The sequence below is a fragment of the Procambarus clarkii genome, chromosome 66 (genome assembly GCF_040958095.1).
Source record: "Procambarus clarkii isolate CNS0578487 chromosome 66, FALCON_Pclarkii_2.0, whole genome shotgun sequence".
In the NCBI taxonomy this organism is placed as follows: domain Eukaryota; kingdom Metazoa; phylum Arthropoda; class Malacostraca; order Decapoda; family Cambaridae; genus Procambarus; species Procambarus clarkii.
The window spans coordinates 21,723,704-21,743,926 of NC_091215.1; the positions used below are offsets into that span (position 1 = coordinate 21,723,704).

At 39.7% G+C, this 20,223-nt stretch overlaps 1 protein-coding gene across 4 annotated transcripts in view; it reads left to right on the forward strand.

Annotated features, from left to right (window-relative positions):
- The window catches only part of LOC123769351 (potassium voltage-gated channel subfamily KQT member 1), an 874,235-nt gene that overhangs the window by 643,925 nt on the left and 210,087 nt on the right, over positions 1-20,223 (forward strand). The gene's annotated exons all lie outside the window — the stretch shown is intronic.

Sequence of the window (20,223 nt, forward strand, 5' to 3'; positions counted from 1 at the left end):
AAATTAACAAGACACAGTACTGAAAAATCTAATTGAAAAATGATTCTATTAAGATTACTTTTTTTTAATTCATTTACAATTCTGTTCGTTACAGGAAAACGCTTGAGTAAAGCTACATGCCTTTATTTTATATAATGTGTACTTTATTGGTTACAGTATTTACAATTAATCAGGTCTTTCTATATCAAAGGAAAGCTTGTCTATATGTATATCACAAAGTTGATTAACACAAATACAAATGCATGGATTCATTCACCCACACATAAACCTTGTGTTTGCATGTGCATGCGCTCTCACTCTCACTTTCTTTCACTGTGTGTGTATCCCTTTATCAATCTCTCTCTCTTTACCTGCATATATATATATATATTTATATAATATATATTATATAATATATATTATATAATATATATTATATAATATATATATATATATATATATATATTTATATATATATATATATATATATATATATATATATATTATATAATATATATATATATATATATTATATAATATATATATATATATATATATATATATATATAATATATACACACAGGTATAATATTAGTATATTTTGGTAGCAGTCTTTCTTGTAAACATATGTTGTTGAATATGAATGAAAGGGTAAGATTAATGATTCTAACACGAATCTTCTCAATATTATGTTTTTCTTCACTGTCGAAGGTAGTTGAAAAATTGACTCTCTAAAGTTCATTTTCACACTTTATGGTCAGACGCCTAGAAGCGTTTCGCAAGATACTTCTTACATTTTTAAAGACAGTTTTTACATACTCTGTTTTATGCTTATATTTGTTTTTGGGTGAGGTGACAGGACACAAATCAATGGGTAAAGATAACACGAATCAATGGTACATTGTGTGTTTTCTCCTCTTGCTTCTGTGTTGGTTCAGGGTCGGGTAGAATGTAATTGTGTTAATTGGCTGTTGTTTAATGTGTAGGGCCTCGCTGATGTCGAGTCTCCTGTTATCATTGTATCTGTCGATAATTTCTGTGTTTTTGTTGAGATTTCTCTGGTGATGGTCTGGTTGTGTGAGGAGATTATATGATCTTTGATGGAGCCCTGTTGTTAGTGCATTGTTAATTGCCTAGAAAGAGACGTTGTTGTCTTGCCTATATACTGAGATCTTTTGGGCTGACAGTCCCCAAATGGGCATGTGAAGGCATAGACGACGTTGGTTTCGTTCAAGGTGTTCTGTTTGGTGTCTGGAGAGTTCTTCATGAGTAGGTTGGCCGTTTTCTTATTTTTATAGTAAATTGTCAGTTGCATCTTCTGATTTTTGTCTGTACGGATAACGTTCATATTAATAATATCTTTCAGGACACTTTCCTCCGTTTTATGAGCAGTCGAAAAGAAGTTCCTGTAAAACAGTCTAACAGGAGGTACAAGTGTTGTGTTAGTTGACTCTTCAGAGGTTGCATGGCATTTCACCTTTCTTTTAATGACGTCTTCAACATAACCGTTAGAGAAGCCATTGTTGACTAGGACCTGCCTTACCCTACAGAGTTCTTCGTCAACTTGCTTCCAACCAGAGTTGTGAGTGAGAGCCCGGTCGACATAAGTGTTGACAACACTCCTCTTGTACCTGTCTGGGTAGTCACTATTGGCATTAAGGTACATTCCTATGTTCGTTTCCTTAGCGTAGATTGCAGTGTGGAAGCCACCATTCCTTTCCGTGACTGTTACATTTAGAAAGGGCAGCTCATCAGCTGTCTGGGGCCTGACAGCTGAGTGGACAGTGCTTTAGATTCGTAGTCCTGAGGTTCCGGGTTCGATCTCTGGTGGAGGCAGAAACAAATGGGCAGAGTTTCATCCTGATTTCCCTTTTCACCTAGCAGTAAATAGGTACCTGATAGACAGCTGCTATGGGCTGCTTCCTAGGGGATGTAACAAAAAGGAGGCCTGGTCGAGGACTGGGCCGCAGGGGACGCTAAGCCCAGAAATCGATAACCTTCCCATCACTCTCCATATCGTAAGTGAAACTTAACGCCGAATTTTGCTCGAATGCCTCCTTCCTCCAAACATTAGATGTTTGCAGCAGCTGAAGGAGTTGTTGTCTTGCCTATATACTGTACTGAGTGATCTCTGTATATAGGCAAGACAACAATGTCTCTTTCTAGGCAATTAACAATGCACAAACTACAGGGCTCCATCAAGGAGCATATAATCTCCTCACACAACCAGACCATCACCAATGAAATCTTAACAAACAACACAGAAATTATTGATAGATACAGCGATAACAGGAGACTCGACATCAGCGAGGCCCTACACATCAAAAAGTCAACACAATCCTGGAGTCTTATGTAAGACCAATCCTGGAGCATGCAGCTCCAGCCTGGAGTTCATACCTAGTTAAACACAAGACGAAGTTAGAGAAGATTCAGAGGTATGCTACCAGACTGGTCCCGGAGCTGAGAGGAATGAGTTACGAGGAAAGGCTAAAGGAGCTGAACCTCACAACCCTGGAAAACAGAAGAGTAAGGGGAGACATGATAACCACCTACAAAATTCTCAGGGTGGACAAAGACAAACTCTTTAGCGTGGGTGGAACACGAACAAGGGGACACAGGTGGAAACTTAGTACCCAGATGAGCCACAGAGACGTTAGAAAGAATTTTTTCAGTGTCAGGGTAGTTAACAAATGGAATGCGTTAAGTAGTGTTGTGGTGGAGGCAGACTCCATACAGAGTTTCAAATATAGATATGATAGAGCTCAATAGGCTCAAGAATCTGTACACCAGTTGATTGACAGTTGAGAGGTGGGACCAAAGAGCCAGAGCTCAACCCCCGCAAACACAACTAGGTGAGTATAACTAGGGGAGTACCTGCAATCAACAGTCAATTAACACATAATTACATTCTACCCACTTCAAGATCCCGAACCAACATAGAAGCAAGAAGAGAAAACACAATATACCCATTGATTCATGTTCTGAGTATGTAAAATTATCTTTACCCATTTATTTGTGTTGTCACCTCGCCTAAAAACATTTGTCATATCACCTCACCTAAAAACATTTGTCATATCACCTCACCTAAAAACGAATATAAGCATGAAACAGAATATGTAAAATTGTCTTTGAAAATGTAAGAAGTCTCTTGTGAAATGCTTCTAGGAGTCAGACCATAAATAAAATGTGAAAATGAACTTTGGAGAGTTAATTTTTCAATTACCCACGACAGTGAAGAAAAACGTGAGAAATATTGAAAAGATTCATGTTAGAATCATTGTTCTTACCCTTTTGGTCATATTCAACAGCATACATACATATATGGGACCCTTAGCTTGGAAGATGATAATATACAGCACCTGGGGAAGCCTTGAGGGGCTCACATGTGTGCTCACATACTGTCTTCTGCTGCCCCGTATATATATTTCTGATTATTTAATTTTATTTGAAGTTTCTATTTCACAAAATTGATTACATATACATAATCACCAACACACACAGAAACACTCTCACAAACTTCAAAAGCAAGACACCATAGATTATAGCTAAGAAAACAAACTTACTAAAAAATATACACACAAAGCTTCTCAAATGTAAACAGAGTTGCAGATACCTAGGTTAATTTAAATAAGAGGGATGGCGGATCCCTAACGACCAAAAGTCTTGAAAGTTATTTGACAAAGATGGTAGGGAAGACAGGACACTACAAGCGCTGCTTTTATCCTCTAACTATTCTTAGGTAATTGAACTTGGAGGGCATGGTGACAAATGGAGCACCACACAGCTCCACAATTAACGTGCTGTTGTCTAGGTTATAGTGTAGGATAGAGGTGTGCAAGTGGAGGCTCAGATTCTATAAATATGCCAATATCAGTAATAGAAAGTGAAGAATTGCAAATATTGAAAAGAAGATATACAAATCTAGGAAATTTAGAGCAAGGACTACCAGAAGCACATGAAAATCATAACTATAATGGATGACTTGACTGAACCAGTACTGTCAACAATACAGAAAAATGTTGAAGGTTTTACTGAAGAACAAGTAATGAAAGGAGGGTTACTTGGCAGGTTAGTGAGGGCTGAGAACTTGCTAAGGATTCATGAAACAAGGTTTTTACCTTGGCTAAAGAGAATGAAGATCTTTGAAGTAAAATTGCTCTTCTATAAGAAAGTATTTTGAAGCAGCAGAAGAAAGTTACTAGCTTGACTGATAAGGTAAGGAAGCAGAAGGAAAATTAAGATCTAGTGAAAGAAAGTGAGAGATGTAAAAACAATGGGGGACGAATTTCAAGAAGTTACGAGGTAGATAAATTTTGACAAGAACTCTGTACAACTATATTAGCTAGCTGAAACCAAGAGTTAGGTAAGCATAAGTTAAAAGAAAATTCATGGATCACTCAATTGGAAGAAGTTACTAAAGGATTAGGAAAGTGTAAAGAGGAAATAGAGAAACTTATGTGCAAGATGTAAAGGAGAAAGAGGCATGTTTGGAAGACGAAAACAGAAATGGGAAGTCAGGAACTGTCACGATATTTAATTAGGAAAGAACTGGTTACAAATAGTAAATTAATACAGAACACTCTTGATAGAAGGAAATCTATAATAATTTTTGTTAGTGAAAGGAAGTATCATCTAGGGTGCAAAGAGCAGCAGCAGAAGAAAAAACAAATCATTGAGAAAATGTAAGTTTAGGAGATGGCTTTTCAATAAAGGAAAATGTCAGTGATTTTGAAGGATAGGTAAATATGTTAAAGGTCAGACTTGCCCCTTAAAGGTGATATTAAATGGAGTGAAGCTAATGACAGAAGTACTTAGAAATGCTAGGAAATTGCAAAATGAGGAGGATGGGAAACTATTGTTATCAAGATGAGAACTTTAAAAGGAAGACAGAGAGAAGCTGAAACTAAACCTTGACAAAACAAAATGTTTAAATGAGGATAGGAATGAAAAAAATATATTTTTTTCTGCAAGCTGATTAAGCATTGGAAAGCTGGTGAGAGGATACGTGAAAACAAACAATATTTTTCTGAGGGGAACCCCTATGACTCCCTGGAGTTATCGGGCTGATATGCGATATATTAGACAGGGTCATCAGTCAATGGAGTTCGGCCTACCGGGGACCACGAGCCAGAACTTGGTCCCTTCAGAGAGGCAAAGGAAGCATTGGCCTATAGAAAGCCCCATGTGGTTGGGGACATTCCATGTCTACCATCAACCGGAGTTGGCACCCAGAAAGGTAGGGATAACAAAACAAACCCCACTTGGTAAGAGAAAGCGACCAAAAACCGAACAGGGAGGCAGAACTTCCCCTATAACTTAAGAAAACAAGCTAACAAGCAACCGTTGCACCTCACTGCCGCATCACCTGTCCATGCAGCTCCCTCCCCCCCCCCATGGGAAGGGGAGGGGGGAGCCCCAGACTCCCCAAGCCAGCTACCCAAGCCATCCAGTTCGAAGGCTGATGCAGTCTGGGGTGGACATTGACTCTTGCCTCAAATTCTGTGCAGGTGTGTGCCTTGTGGTGTGTTTCTGCTGTGTGAGGCATGTTGGCCAGGTGTACTTTGAATAATTCTGGGGATGCATGTGCTCGGAGTTCTCTTCCCTGGGCCCCCTGTAAGTACTGTACTACGCTTGGGTTCTAGGGTTCCCTTCCATAGAACTTTCGAGAATTGCTTCCATAGGGGTCTTTGCCGCTCTACTCTTACCTCATCCTTGAGGCCAGCTGGGGTTTTCGTGGTCTTTATTTGGCCTTGGGGTGGGAAGCGGTATCATTTGCTGGTAAGGGCGCAAGGTACAGCACAGCTCGCCTACCAATGACGCAGCCGGTTTCTGTTCCTCTGGGGACATTGTAATTTTTTAGGGTGTTTCTTTTATTTTTGTTTCCTTGCCTGGAGGGGGTCTGCCTAGCTTGTCTGTAGGTCCACTTCTGTTGTTTGGTTGGCCCTCCTCTAGGCCCCTGTGATTGTACACGTCACAGGGTTCAGCTTTTAACAGATTCTCTTGTTAGTTTGGGACCAGCCGGTTTTGATGTGTCTTGCCTGGGCTTCCCGTAGCAGTCAGTCTGCGGGCTCTGGTAAACCCCATTGGGGCTCATTAGATCTATGATGCATCTTCTGTGTTCCTCCTCACCATGTGCGAGTTTGAAGGTTGCTGTGTGCCCTTGTCTCAGGGTGACAGTCACCGTTTTTACTTCTGTCATGCTGCCTGTTGCCTGTTGGGTCACCAACACCTTTGACCTCAGAGTCTTGCGAGTCATGTTCTTTGCTTGTTTTCCAGTGTACCCATTCTGATGATATTGCTATTTGGGTACATTGGTTCAAGTACAGGCAGTACAGACATGCATGCCAGGTTTAGGTTGGTGCAATGCGCTAGGTTGGTTGCCCATCCGGCTGCCCCATTTTGGTTATAGGGACCTGGACCTAAGGGCGTTAGTCGCTTTGACTTTGGTTCAGTCTGCGTTCCCCAGTCCTTCCCCTGTTGTTCACCATACTCCCCCCCCCCTCCTGCTTCCGGCTCCCAAATGTCTGAGGGTTTCGGAGTAGGGGCAGGGTTTAGTTGGTAATGAGAGACTGGCAGCTTCGGGGGCTGCCCCGTTCGGGTTGGTGTCATAGGCATTCGAGCCAATTCCTCCTGCTCAGGCTTCTGGGTCTCACCAACATGCCCACTTCTGCCTTTCCCCTGGACTCTGTCTTTTCTTGAGGGGTAGAGGATTTAGAGGGCTGTTCTGCCCCAGGTCCCAACTTGGGGGATCCTAGAGCTTGGGAGGAATTGACCTGCTTGGGGGGCTTGGGCGCCCTTTGATCTCGCTTGGGTGTTGCACGGGGAGGGGTTTTCATAACCCCCCGCCCCTTCCCTGTATGAGTATGATTTGGGGTCGGCTCCTCCCCGTGTTTGGTTCCGGGTTCCCTTGGGTTCTTCAGCTTCCTCTTTCCGGAGGTTTTCTGCCTCTCGTATCTCCGAGAAGAAGGTTCGGGGACCGCTTGCTGCTTACCTCCTGCGAGTCCCTGATTCTGCGTACTTTAAGGATTGGTCCTTGTTTGAGTTCGGTTCTTCTTCCCCGTATTGGGTGCGTTTGGAGGTTCCAGAGTCTTCCTGGCTGGTGGACTGCCCTTTCTTTTCATTGGGGTGTGTGGCATGGGTTCTGTCAAATCCACACGCTTGATTGGCGAGAAACGTTTACCGTTCTACAGGATTACCTGGGGGGTGGGGGGGGGCGAGTTTGAGCATCTTAATCTGTGCTTGTCCCCCCAACGGTGCTTCCTTGGGATGTTGACCCTCTGCAGCTGCACCTACAGGTTCCTTCCCTTTCTGCATCTTTGGTCGCTGAGCATTTGCACGCCCGTTGGCATTTGGCCTCGGTCTTGTGTTTCTTTTCCCTTCTCGAACACTCTTCGACCTGGCTTGAAGTGGATGTGGAGGCATTGAGTGCCGGGCCTTCATCTGGTGCGCTGACCTCGGCGGCTTGGGTGTTGGGGTTTATGCTTTGCGCCAATTCTCAAGGAGAAAGTGTCTCTTTTCTTTTGCTTCTTGCTTCGCGTGTCATCAGGCTTGAGGCTGACTCGTTCTTTGGAATCTGCTTTGGCCCTGGCTTTTAGGTTTTCTTTGCCATTTTGCCCATTGCTGTTTGCAGAGACTGGGGTCATGCAGTTTCTGCAGGCAACTTCATCTAGTTGTCGTCCCATGTCGGACTTGTTGGTTCTCCGGGGTGGCCATTTTCTGCCTTCTCGGAAGGGTCATGCCAGGGCTTGGGGTTCCACTGGTCAAGGTGGGCCATTGGTGCCAGTTTCTGAGCCGACGTTACCTTTGGAGCTGACGTCATCTTGTCGGCACGGTGATCGCTGTTTGTCGGTCGGCTTCTCGTAAGGAACGTTTTCCTTTTCGCAATGAAAAGGCTGCCCCCCCCCCCAATAACTGGGGAAGCTACATGGACAGGCGACGTGACGATGAGGTGTGAGATTTGCTTGTTAGCTTGTTTTCTTAAGTTGTAGGGGGAGTTCTGCCTCCCTGTTTGGTTTTCGGTCACTTTTTCTTACCAAGTGGGGGTTTGTTTTGTTATGCCTACCTTTCTGGGTGCCAACTCCGGTTGATGGCAGACATGGAATGCCCTCAACCACATGGGAGTTTCTCTAGGCCATTGCTTCCTTTGCATCTCTGAGGGGGCCAGGTTCTGCCTCGTGGTTCCCGGTGGGTTGAACTCCAATGACTGATGTCCTGATCTAATATATTGCAAATCAGCCCGATAGCTCCAGAGAGCCTCCAGAGCTCACCCAGAAAATGGCCTTTCATTACATTTAATACTGGTTTTTTGAGGAAAGGGGAGTGAAGGGCAAAGAAGGTGGGAACATGTTCCTGATTAAGGTGTATACTAACATAGATGGGATAAGGTAAAAAATACTGAAGTTAAATAATATAATACAGCTAAAGTTGCCAGATATTGTTGAACTAGCAGAGACAAAACTGGAAGACAAAATTTTAAGTGAGGTGGTATTTCCAAAGGGCTGTGTCATTTGGAGGCATGACAGAAAAATTAGACAAGGTGGAGGAGTTACTATCCTGGTGAACGAACAAGGTTAGCAAGAGAATTAATGCTTGACATCCTTTGAAAAGCGAGATAGTGGCACAGAGATCTGCAGTCAGAATGTTAAACTGATAATCACTACTGCCTACAGTCCAACAGCAAGCAACAAATCGACTAAAGAAAGAAGAATTATATGACCCCATCTTCAGAAAGACATGAGCATTGGAGAAAGTTCTACTCTGGTCAACTAAAATCAATCCTGAACCAAGTCAACTCCCATACCAGGAACAGTCGAGGGACCACTTGGCTAACATTACTGCATATTGGACATGACAAGGCTGATCTTATTGAAACTTAAAATACTAAACAATTTGTAGGATATTAATCCAGACAATTTCTTTAAAGGGTCAGATGTAACATGAGCAAGGTGGTTTCAAGTTCAACAAGCCACAATGCAGGATGGAAAATGGAAGATCCTCTTTCACCCATAGGGTTATAAACTCATGGAACTGCCTACCTGCCAAAGTTGTAAATGCCAAAACGCTGGTGAATTTCAAAATTCAGCTCGATGAAATTATTAGGGCAAATGAGGGAGACTTTCGACAAACAGCCAACTTCCTGTCCTTATCGAGGTCATTAGAGAGAGAGCGGCCTTTAGTTAAATTCATCTGAGAGATTATAGTAAAAGCACATAAGGATAAATCATGTTGGTTGATTTTTTTTTACTTCAATTTGAAATCAATAGACTGGGAATATTTGATTTTGAAAGAAATAGACATTGCTATGAGGCAAGGACAAAGGATGTTGGACTGGGCAATTCATAAATCTCATCCTGGAGTCTGTCATGTATCAACATGTTAAGAAGGCTACAAGAATGAGAGAAGGGGATGCTCCACCTTGACCCCCAGAATCATTGAAATTGCTGGATTTGGTATTTACCAGGACAGAAGAAGAGATATTTGATATTCAGTATCTTCCTCCATTGGGCAAGAGCAACCATTTCCTTTTGGAAATCAAATATGGAATGCATTATAATATTGAAGAGATTGGAGAAAGGGAAATAGTTGGAAAAAACTTGATTTCAAGAGAGGAGACACTGGGGGAACTATTAAGTTCTTTAAAGTCCTGTTTCGTCTCACATTGCCAGATAAATTAATAAATATATGAAGTATTCTGTGAAATGCTGTGAATCTGTTAACATTAGCACTAATGTTTTGGCAAATGTCTTGACTAAAGACTTCAACAAGTGGCCAAATTATAAGGAAATGAGAGCTGGTAATTAGACAGAAAGCTAATATTGATAAATGTCATTCTAATTTCTTGGAAATATCTAAATTCATTTAGATGATATTTCCACTTTATCATTTAAAGTTTTTCATAAGTAAAAACAAATAAATAGATGAAATACAGAACAGAAATTGTTAATACTTGAACAATAAATTATTAAAATTTGATAGATAAATACTAATGTATGGAACATAGACTTCATCTGCCAGCAGTCACAATGTGTTTGTTTCTCATTTGTTCTTTCTAGTGAGTGCCAGACAGTGTTGTTATATATAATAATGACCAGGGATACAAACAAGTGCAACTTTTTATTTTGGCTCTTGCCTGACTTGCTTGGAGAGTGGGTGAATGAGTAAAGTATTTGCACACATAATCATACATAAACATAAAACAAAAGTCATCGATTAATCAATTTATTACAGAATGTCAACTTTTCTGTGTCGGCTAAGCTGTCATAATTCAGGCAGCGTTTGATGAGATTATGTGACAAGATGATTTAAAAATTCTTACATTTATCTGATGTTGATGGTTAAAATAGGTATATTAACTTCAGATATTTTCTCCTCCTAATGGTGAAAAGAGAGAGAGAGATTTCTTCACTCTCTCTCCATACCTTGTATTGTGTGTGTTTTTACTTTTAAATTTGATTCTATTGTTTATTGGTTATATCACCTCTCTCTCACTGCTGATTGCCGACTGTTTTATTGTGTGCTAACAGAGTACAAACAGACTACAAGTTATTTTAATCCTATAGAGTGTCACTAGTTAATGGTTAAGTCTACCACAATTCTTAAGCGATCTTCATGGAATTTGTGGGTCAGTGCCTAATATATGATATTTACTGGTGTGATCATATGACGTGTTCAGACAGCTTTAGTATTTATCTAATAACATTTTATGACTTGCGTCATATTTCAGAATTTTACCATTCCTTCAACGTATATAATAATATGTACATGTACTGTATGCTATTTATTTCTCTATTTATATAAAAGATCTGTACAGCATTTTGATAATTAATATTGGCTTTTGTGATGCAAGTACTTATAATTCTTTATTGAAGTCTATAGCCTAGATCATTGGTTTGCCCTTAGATTTATTAAATCAGATCCTAACCTGTATGCAGTATTGTATTCCTCTGACCATCATCTTGAGTAACAATCAAGGCTGAAGAATACAGCAAAATAAGTTCTTAAATATTGATACATAAACCTTTGTTGTTTGAGTACCATGAAATATGGGAACTTTCTTTCATCTTAAAACTCGGTATTCTTTCTTGAATGTATAATGATTAATATGGTTCTTGGGTCTTTTATTCAGGGCTTTACTTATTTGTTTTTTTTTTTATTTTATTATGCAAGAGCATTATGATGGAGAACACCAAACATTTACTTTGTTTATAATTTTTCTGATTATATATATACTGTATATTGCACTACACACAACAATGAGTTCCAGTTTCTTATTAGATGTAGGGGGTAGCACCGTAGATGCAAATACCTGTACCTGAAATGTATCTGAATGGACCATTGGAAATTAACTAATATGGTAGTTATAGAATTGTTGCTTTCAATTCAGTGACCAAATGTATTTAAATGTAAATCAATCTCCAGTATTTTTAACAGTTCAGCGTGTTTTATATAAATAAAAATGAAGATAAATAATTCTAGCTTAATTCATATTGATAATTGTTTTTGTTTTTATTTGTCATTAAAAGGCTAAGTGGGCAATATCTTAACTAAATTAATGGTTATCATGTCTTCACTTTCACTGTTTATGACTGTCTCTTGAGAGTATAGGAATGCACTAGAGTTAGTAACCAGTTTACAGTATCATTAGGAGACCAAGGTTGTCACTTTATATTCAGCAGTGTAGTATCCCTGCCTTTGGTCAGCATGACCCTTAGGCCTCCCTTAACTGTTGCTTAAGATATGGTCACATAGTCAATGGTGTGAGCACAGTCTGTTAAATGTTCTTTTCCAAAACTTACAGGAGACAACTGAGCTCGATCAGGCTGTCTCCAGGCCGAATGTAAGGCTACTGCAATACCTGGTAGCATTTTCCTCGCCTGTTGGTTTATACGCTTGCTTTAAACATTTTATATGGATTCTGCTCACTTTTAATATTTTATATATATATTAATATAAAGTTCTGGGGAGAAGACAGCATTGATTGTCAGGTTATCACAATTTCTAAACATAAGTTACTATCTTTAAAATCAATGATTTCCATATTGTAAACGGCATTTAGAAAATTAAGGGAATTTTACCCAAAATATGGCTAGCTAGCCATATATATATATATATATATATATATATATATATATATATATATATATATAATATAATATAATATAATATAATATATATACTGTATATATATATAATACAACCTTAATAATATAATTTTGGGAAATTACAAAATTTGCATGCTAATGAGTGGTGATGATGCTGAGCATTACTGTCTAGTCCCTAGATGTTGCATAGATGGATCTCAGGTGATGTTTTTCATGCATTATGAACTTGATGCACATTCAACCAGTTGGCAGAGGAAACTTAAGAGAATTGTCATCTTCAATCACTCTTGTCCTATTTTGTAAAATTGTGTGAAATATGTCGGTGTTCATCAAATATTTTTTTTATTAAGCTGCTTGGGAGTTCAGCAATGTTTCAGTACCATGTTTATGTGGTTTTAAGATAATTGGCCTCAGGCCTAACACAACACAATGAGGGGGTACAGTATTTCCTAAAGATTCAATTTTCTTATACTGTATATCAAGTTTTCTCATACTGTATGCATTATAAGGTTAATTTAAAATTGTATAAGCTTAATAATAATTTCCTTTTATTCAACTAATAGTGATTGCTGATTTTATAGTTTAGTATTATGGATTATTTACAAGTATAGTAAGTGTAATTTTCCTTGTAATAAGATGGTAAGTGGTCATGTCTTAAGGATCCTCCTATTGAGACAGTGTTTTCCCTCAAAAATGAAAGAGATTGAGTCCTTAGGTCTCAATGAGTCTCTTATAGTACCACATCCTCATAAACAAAGGCCAAAAGTCCATTCCATACAGCCGCTAAACCCTTGGTTTATGAATGAAAAACAGTTTACACACGACTCACAACTGATGATGTCCGTCCAAACACTTTCGGAACAGTGCTTCATTGATTACTTTTGTTTGAACCACAACACTGTAAATGCTTCACCCAGGTACTACAAATACAAATGATCCCTAACAGAACCTAAATACTTAACCTAACCTAACCAGTGCCCAAATATGGACAGTATGCTAATATTTAACAATATTAATTGATATTGGGGAAAAATCCTATTTTGGATGTCAAAATGAATGGATGCATCTTTGGGGTCAATTGCTGGATGGAATGGACTTAGTCTGAGGACAGGTTGCTTATACTGTAGTGATACCAGAATTTGTAAATAAATTTATTCGTAAATGTTTCTTTTCAGTGAATTTAAATTTGGTTTCTTAATTTCCTTAATGGGGGACTCACTCATAAGAAAAAAAATACTTGCACAGTCATAACTCAGAATTGGCTATATAGGCCTATGTCTTCTTGGGCTGTGAAATCATTATCTAGGGCACCTATTAACCCTTTTGCAACAATACCAATTTTTATTTTAGCTTGGCCTACCACATGGGTACAACCATGTGGTCCTACCCATGTGGTAGGAACATGTGGTCCTACTCATGTGGTAAGACCATGTGGTCCTACCCATGTGGAATCCACCAAGAAAGGAATTTTAAAATTCTCAGTTTTATATTATTTTTAAATTGCATCGAGAAAAATATTATGGTGGCTTCTTGTTGCTACTTAGCTACCAGGATAGTTCCATCCAGTTCAATCCACTCCAAGCCAATGCAAGTCATTATAAACCTACTTTGGACAAGGGTTTAAAACCTTGCGCCCTCTTTAAAGGTACAAGGAGCAAGGGATTACTAGATCACCCTAACAAAACAAAGGCCATCAGAAAAGTGGGCTAACCAAAACATACAATCACCAAGGTAAACAAATCATTGACAAACAACAAAATGCCAAAGAGAGTGCACTGCATCCAATTGTGAAGCAGTTCATTGTTTTTTTCACCTGTGTACAACCAGAGAACAGCACATTTGCCTCGGTCCCCTAATTTTGATCATCAGTAATTTTGCCTGGCACAACACACTCAAACATTGGGTTTACACTACCCAGTAAGTAATGACCACTTGAGTAGCAAAGGGCTTTCAGAACATTCATGATTCAAAAGGTGACACCCCTAGGGTCAACACTTGCAGCAGAGGAGCTCCAGCATAATTCAACAATCCTAAGTATTGTAGTACAGGTTGATGGTAGTGAGTGGTGTCCCAGAGAACATAAAGGTATAGTGCTCTTGAAAAATAGGTGAGATAACAGGAAAGTGCTAAGGGAAGTGAAAAATCGGATGAGAAAAAGTTGCCCTAGTGTTTACAGTGCAGAGAAGAACATTCAAGATGGCCACTGGCAAGGGGAAAAACAAAACAGAGCTTGATTTTGAGGGATTCAATGAAGAAAGCATTGATATTAGTAGTCTACATAACAAGTTGGTAAATTTAGATACTATTGTGAACTCTCATGTAGAAATAATTAGTAAATTGAAAGAAAGTAATGACCATTTGAATAGCAAAGTTTTATGTCTTGAGGGTTTAGTGAAAGACTTGCGCAAGGATAAGAATCAATTGGAAACAAATTGCAAAGCCATGGAAGAAGAAAATAAACTCTTAAAAATAGCTTTGGAAGAAGTTAAAGTAAATTTAAACATAAATGACTACAATAGGTTAGGCAAGGAAATTCAACAGGAGAAACAGATTTTGTCAGCACAGATGGAGGAAGTTACACAGGGAATAGAACAGTGCAAGAAAGATATGCAACTCACTTATGCACAAGTGGCCAAGGAGAAGGAAAAAATAGAAGAAGCAGTAAAGGAAGTCAAACACTGCAGCAACCAAGATAAAACAAACATTAGGCTAGAAGTGAGGAAAGAATTGGCATCTAACCCGAAGTTGGTGCAAAACACAGTTGATCGGAGTAAGTCCCTGATCATTTTTGGCTGCAAAGAAAAGGCGATAACATCTAGGTCAGAAAGAGCTGTAGAAGAAGCTAAAGTAGTAGATAAAATTGTTGGCCTCGTGGAAGGTCTTACAAACAGAGAGAATGTGTGCGACTACAGGAGAATAGGCAGGTACGTAAAAGGGAAAGATCGACCTTTGAGGATCACCCTAAACGGTGCCAAACAGATGGAAGAAGTACTAAGGAATGCTAGAAAATTGCAAAGGGATGAGGATGGGAAAGGGTGGTCGTTAAGACGAGATCTTTCAAAAGAAGATAGAGAGAAGCTGAAACTGAACCTCGCCGAGGCAAAACATTTAAATGAGAGCAGGAATGAAGAAGAAATAAATTCTTTTTTCTACAAAGTGATAGGGGTAGGCAAACCAGTAAAGTGGTACATAAAGGCAAACCAACAAAATCAATAGAGAGAGGGGGAGTGAAGAATAAGGAGAGGGGGAACAAGTTCCTGAAGATTGCATACACCAACATAGATGGAGTGAGATCGAAGATACTGGAGTTAAGTGATGTAATACAGCTGCAGACACCAGACATTGTTGCACTCACGGAGACAAAACTTGAAGATGTAATTTTAAATGAGGTCATATTCCCAAGGGGCTACTCAATTTGGAGACGGGACAGAAAAATTAGGAAAGGCGGTGGCGTTGCTGTGCTGGTAAAAGAACACCTAAAGGTGAAGGAAATAATGACTGCCAATCCACAAGAAGTTGACATAATAGCACTAGAGATCTGCTATGAGGATGATAAACTAATGATGATAAATGCATATAGTCCACCGCCAAGCAGCACATGGTCAAAGGAGGAGCTAGATAGTAAACGTGAAGGTCTTATAACAATAATGAGAGAGATTATAGCGAGAGCGGATAACGATAGATCACGACTGTTGATAGTCGGTGACTTCAACTTGAAATCCATAGACTGGGAAGCATATGAAGCTAAAACAGAAGATTTTTGGACCTGTAAATTTGTAGACCTCATCCTGGAAACATTCTTGTATCAACATGTTAAACAAGCTACGAGGATGAGGGAAGGGGACGTTCCCTCCATGCTAGATTTGATATTTACCAGGAAGGAGGAAGAGATATTTGACATTCAGTACCTTCCTCCCTTGGGTAAAAGTGACCATGTCTTTTTGGGAATAAAGTATGCAATGCGTTATAAGCTGGAAGAAAATAAGGAGGTTGAAGCAGTTGAAAAACCAGACTTCAGGAGAGGACATTATGGTGACCTTAGAAATTTTTTTTAGTGAGTATAATTGGACAGACTTGATGCTAGGCAAGGAAGTGAATGAGATGTATGGCAAGTTTTGTGAAATATATGATAAAGGCACAAAAAAATTTATACCAAAACAGAGATGCAGAACTAGGAAACAGGATTGGTTCAATAGAAATTGCGAGAGGGCTAGAGACCGAAAGACACAAAAATGGAATCAATACAGGAAGAGGCCGAACCCCCAAACATACCAGCGATACAAAGATGCGAGAAACAACTACACGGCAGTGAGGAGAGAGGCAGAAAGAAATTTTGAAAAAGGGATTGCGGACAAATGTAAAACAGAACCAGGTCTATTCTATAAATTCATAAACAACAAATTGCAGGTAAAGGATAATATTCAGAGGTTGAAAATGGGAAATAGATTCACGGAAGATGAAAAGGAAATGTGTGAAACACTAAACGAAAAGTTCCAAAGTGTGTTTGTACAAAATGAAATCTTTAGGGAACCTGATACAATAAGAATTCCAGAGAACAACATAGAACACATAGAGGTGTCTAGAGACGAAGTGGAAAAAATGCTCAAGGAGCTCGGTAAGAACAAAGCAGCTGGCCCAGATGGCGTTTCACCATGGGTTCTGAGAGAATGTGCATCTGAGCTCAGCATTCCACTTCACCTGATCTTTCAGGCATCCCTGTGTACAGGAATCGTAGCAGACGGGTGGAAACAGGCTAACATAGTTCCAATCTACAAAAGTGGCAGCAGGGAAGACCCCCTCAATTATAGACCTGTATCATTGACAAGTGTAATAGTGAAAGTATTGGAAAAACTAATCAAAACTAAATGGGTAGAACACCTAGAGAGAAATGATATAATATCAGACAGACAGTATGGTTTTCGATCTGGAAGATCCTGTGTATCGAATTTACTCAGTTTCTATGATCGAGCCACAGAGATATTACAGGAAAGAGATGGTTGGGTTGACTGCATCTATCTGGACCTAAAAAAGGCTTTCGACAGAGTTCCACATAAGAGGTTGTTCTGGAAACTGGAAAATATTGGAGGGGTGACAGGTAAGCTTCTATCATCGATGAAAAATTTTCTGACTGATAGAAAAATGAGGGCAGTAATCAGAGGCAATGTATCAGAATGGAGAAATGTCACAAGTGGAGTACCACAGGGTTCAGTTCTTGCACCAGTGATGTTTATTGTGTACATAAATGATCTATCAGTTGGTATACAGAATTATATGAACATGTTTGCTGATGATGCTAAGATAATAGGAAGGATAAGAAATTTAGATGACTGTCATGCCCTTCAAGAAGACCTGGACAAAATAAGTATATGGAGCACCACTTGGCAAATGGAATTTAATGTTAATAAATGTCATGTTATGGAATGTGGAATAGGAGAACATAGACCCCACACAACCTATATATTATGTGAGAAATCTTTAAAGAATTCTGATAAAGAAAGAGATCTAGGAGTGGTTCTAGATAGAAAACTATCACCTGAGGACCACATAAAGAATATTGTGCAAGGAGCCTATGCTATGCTTTCTAACTTCAGAATTGCATTTAAATACATGGATGGCGATATACTAAAGAAATTGTTCATGACTTTTGTTAGGCCAAAGCTAGAATATGCAGCTGTTGTGTGGTGCCCATATCTTAAGAAGCACATCAACAAACTGGAAAAGGTGCAAAGACATGCTACTAAGTGGCTCCCAGAACTGAAGGGCAAGAGCTACGAGGAGAGGTTAGAAGCATTAAATATGCCAAAACTAGAAGACAGAAGAAAAAGAGGTGATATGATCACTACATACAAAATAGTAACAGGAATTGATAAAATCGACAGGGAAGACTTCCTGAGGTCTGGAATTTCAAGAACAAGAGGTCATAGATTTAAACTAGCTAAACACAGATGCCGAAGAAATATAAGAAAATTCACCTTCGCAAACAGAGTGGTAGACGGTTGGAACAAGTTAAGTGAGAAGGTGGTGGAGGCCAAGACCGTCAGTAGTTTCAAAGCGTTATATGACAAAGAGTGCTGGGAAGACGGGACACCACGAGCGTAGCTCTCATCCTGTAACTACACTTAGGTAATTACACTTAGGTAATTACATGCTTGTGTTTTACTTCCCGCCTGACCCTCACGATCACTTGTCCCTCAATAAAATCCTTGGTGAATCTGATACTTTTTATATCGCCTGCCTTATGCGCATTTGTTCTCGTATTGGCATTTTTAGTGATATTTATCACCTTTTGATTTATCCTGCAAATTTGTTGATGCTACATATAGTCTTCCTGGCTTAGTACCTTCTTTTGATGGTTACTTACTTGAGGAGCAAAGTTTTAGATCTTGAAGGGCAAATGAAAGAATAATGTACTGACAAAAATCACTGGGAAGCTAAAAGGAAAGCCTCGGAGGAGAAAAATATATTACTGAAAATAGCTTTTGAAGAAGTTAAACAAATCTAAACATGTATAAATACAATAGGCTAGGCAAGGAAATCAAACAGGAAAGAGGGCTCTTGTCAGTACAGATGGAGGAAGTTACACAGAGAATAGGACATCGCAAGAAGTATGTACAACTTGCCTATGCACAAGTGGCCAGGGAGAAAAAATAATAGAAGCAGCAGTAAAGGTAGCCAGAAACTGCAGCAATCAGAAAAGCACAGACTGGAAGTCTCTGCCTTTGATTGAAGCCAGGAACTGGCTTCATTGTCTACATTAACAACCTACCAGAAGGGTTATGGAATTATATGAAAATTTTTGCTGATGATGCAAAGATACTAAGGAAGATAAGAAACGTAGACAAAAGTGTATGGAGCACCACTTGGCAAATGGAAGTCATAGATTTAAGGTAACTTAATAAAGCTGCCGAAGAAATATAAGAAAATTCACTAAGCTTAGGTTGGCCTCTAAACTCGATTATAGTTGCCCTACTTACTCGTCTGCTTCTCCTTCTACTCTTCACCGTCTTGATGCTTTGCACCATACTGGGTTGCGCCTCAGCTCTGGTGCCTTTCATTCGACTCCTGCCCTCAGTTTGTATGTTGACACTGGCTTCCTGTCTCTCCAGGATTGCCGTGCTCGCTACTGTCTTCGCTATCTTGCGCGGTCCTTGCAACATCCTACCTCTCGCCTCTGTCGTGTTTTGACTTTTACCCCTCCTGTAGTTCCTGTTCCTCTTCACCACCTCCCTCTTTCTGTCCAGTTATCATGCTTGCCGGATTTTCTTTCGGTTGGTATTTCTAATGTTTCTCCTTGTATTGTTCCTTGCCTTCGTGGAGAGTCCCCTCTTCCAAAATTTTGTACATCCTTGACCTGCATCACTAAAGCTTTTTACAACTCCTACGGTTCTGAAACGCCTTTTCCTTGAACACTTTTCTTCACACTCCCGCTCCATTTCCATCTTCACCGATGGGTTTAAGTCTGCGGATGGTGTAGTTTTGTTTTTCCTGACCACACTTATATGTGTCACCTTCCTCCGGAGACTAGCATCTTCACAGCAGAACTTTATGCTATTCTCTATGCTCTTCGTCTCCTGCTTTCTTGTTGTCAATCCTCCATTGTGGTTGTAGTTGACTCTCGTAGTGCCCTCGAGGCTCTAGGGTCCTTTAATCCAGTCCACCCGGTGGTCGTCGAGATTCAACATTGGCTGTTTCTTATCTCCAGTAAACTAAAATCTGTAGAGTTTTGCTGGGTTCCCAGTCATATTGGTGTTTCTTTAAATGAGCGTGCAGATGCTGCCGCTAGGGAAGCTATCCGCTCTTGTCCCATCTCCCGTAAAGGTATACCTTATTCCCACTTTTTGCCCAGTTATTCATTCCTCCATCCTTGCCCATTGGCTGGGTTGTTGGTCTTCTGTTGCTGGTAACAAACTGCGTACTCTTTAAGTGTAGTGTGTCCCCATGACCTTCCTCCTACCTCTGTGACCGGCGATGGGAAATGGCTCTGGCAAGATTGCATATTGGCCATACACGCTTAACTCAGTCATTAAATGGAGCGCCGCCCTGCTCCTTATTGTCCAAATTGCATTGTCCCTCCTACAGTCGTGCATGTCCTTGTTGAATGTCCTGACTTCCAGGATGAGCGTGTATCGTGCTTTCCGACCTT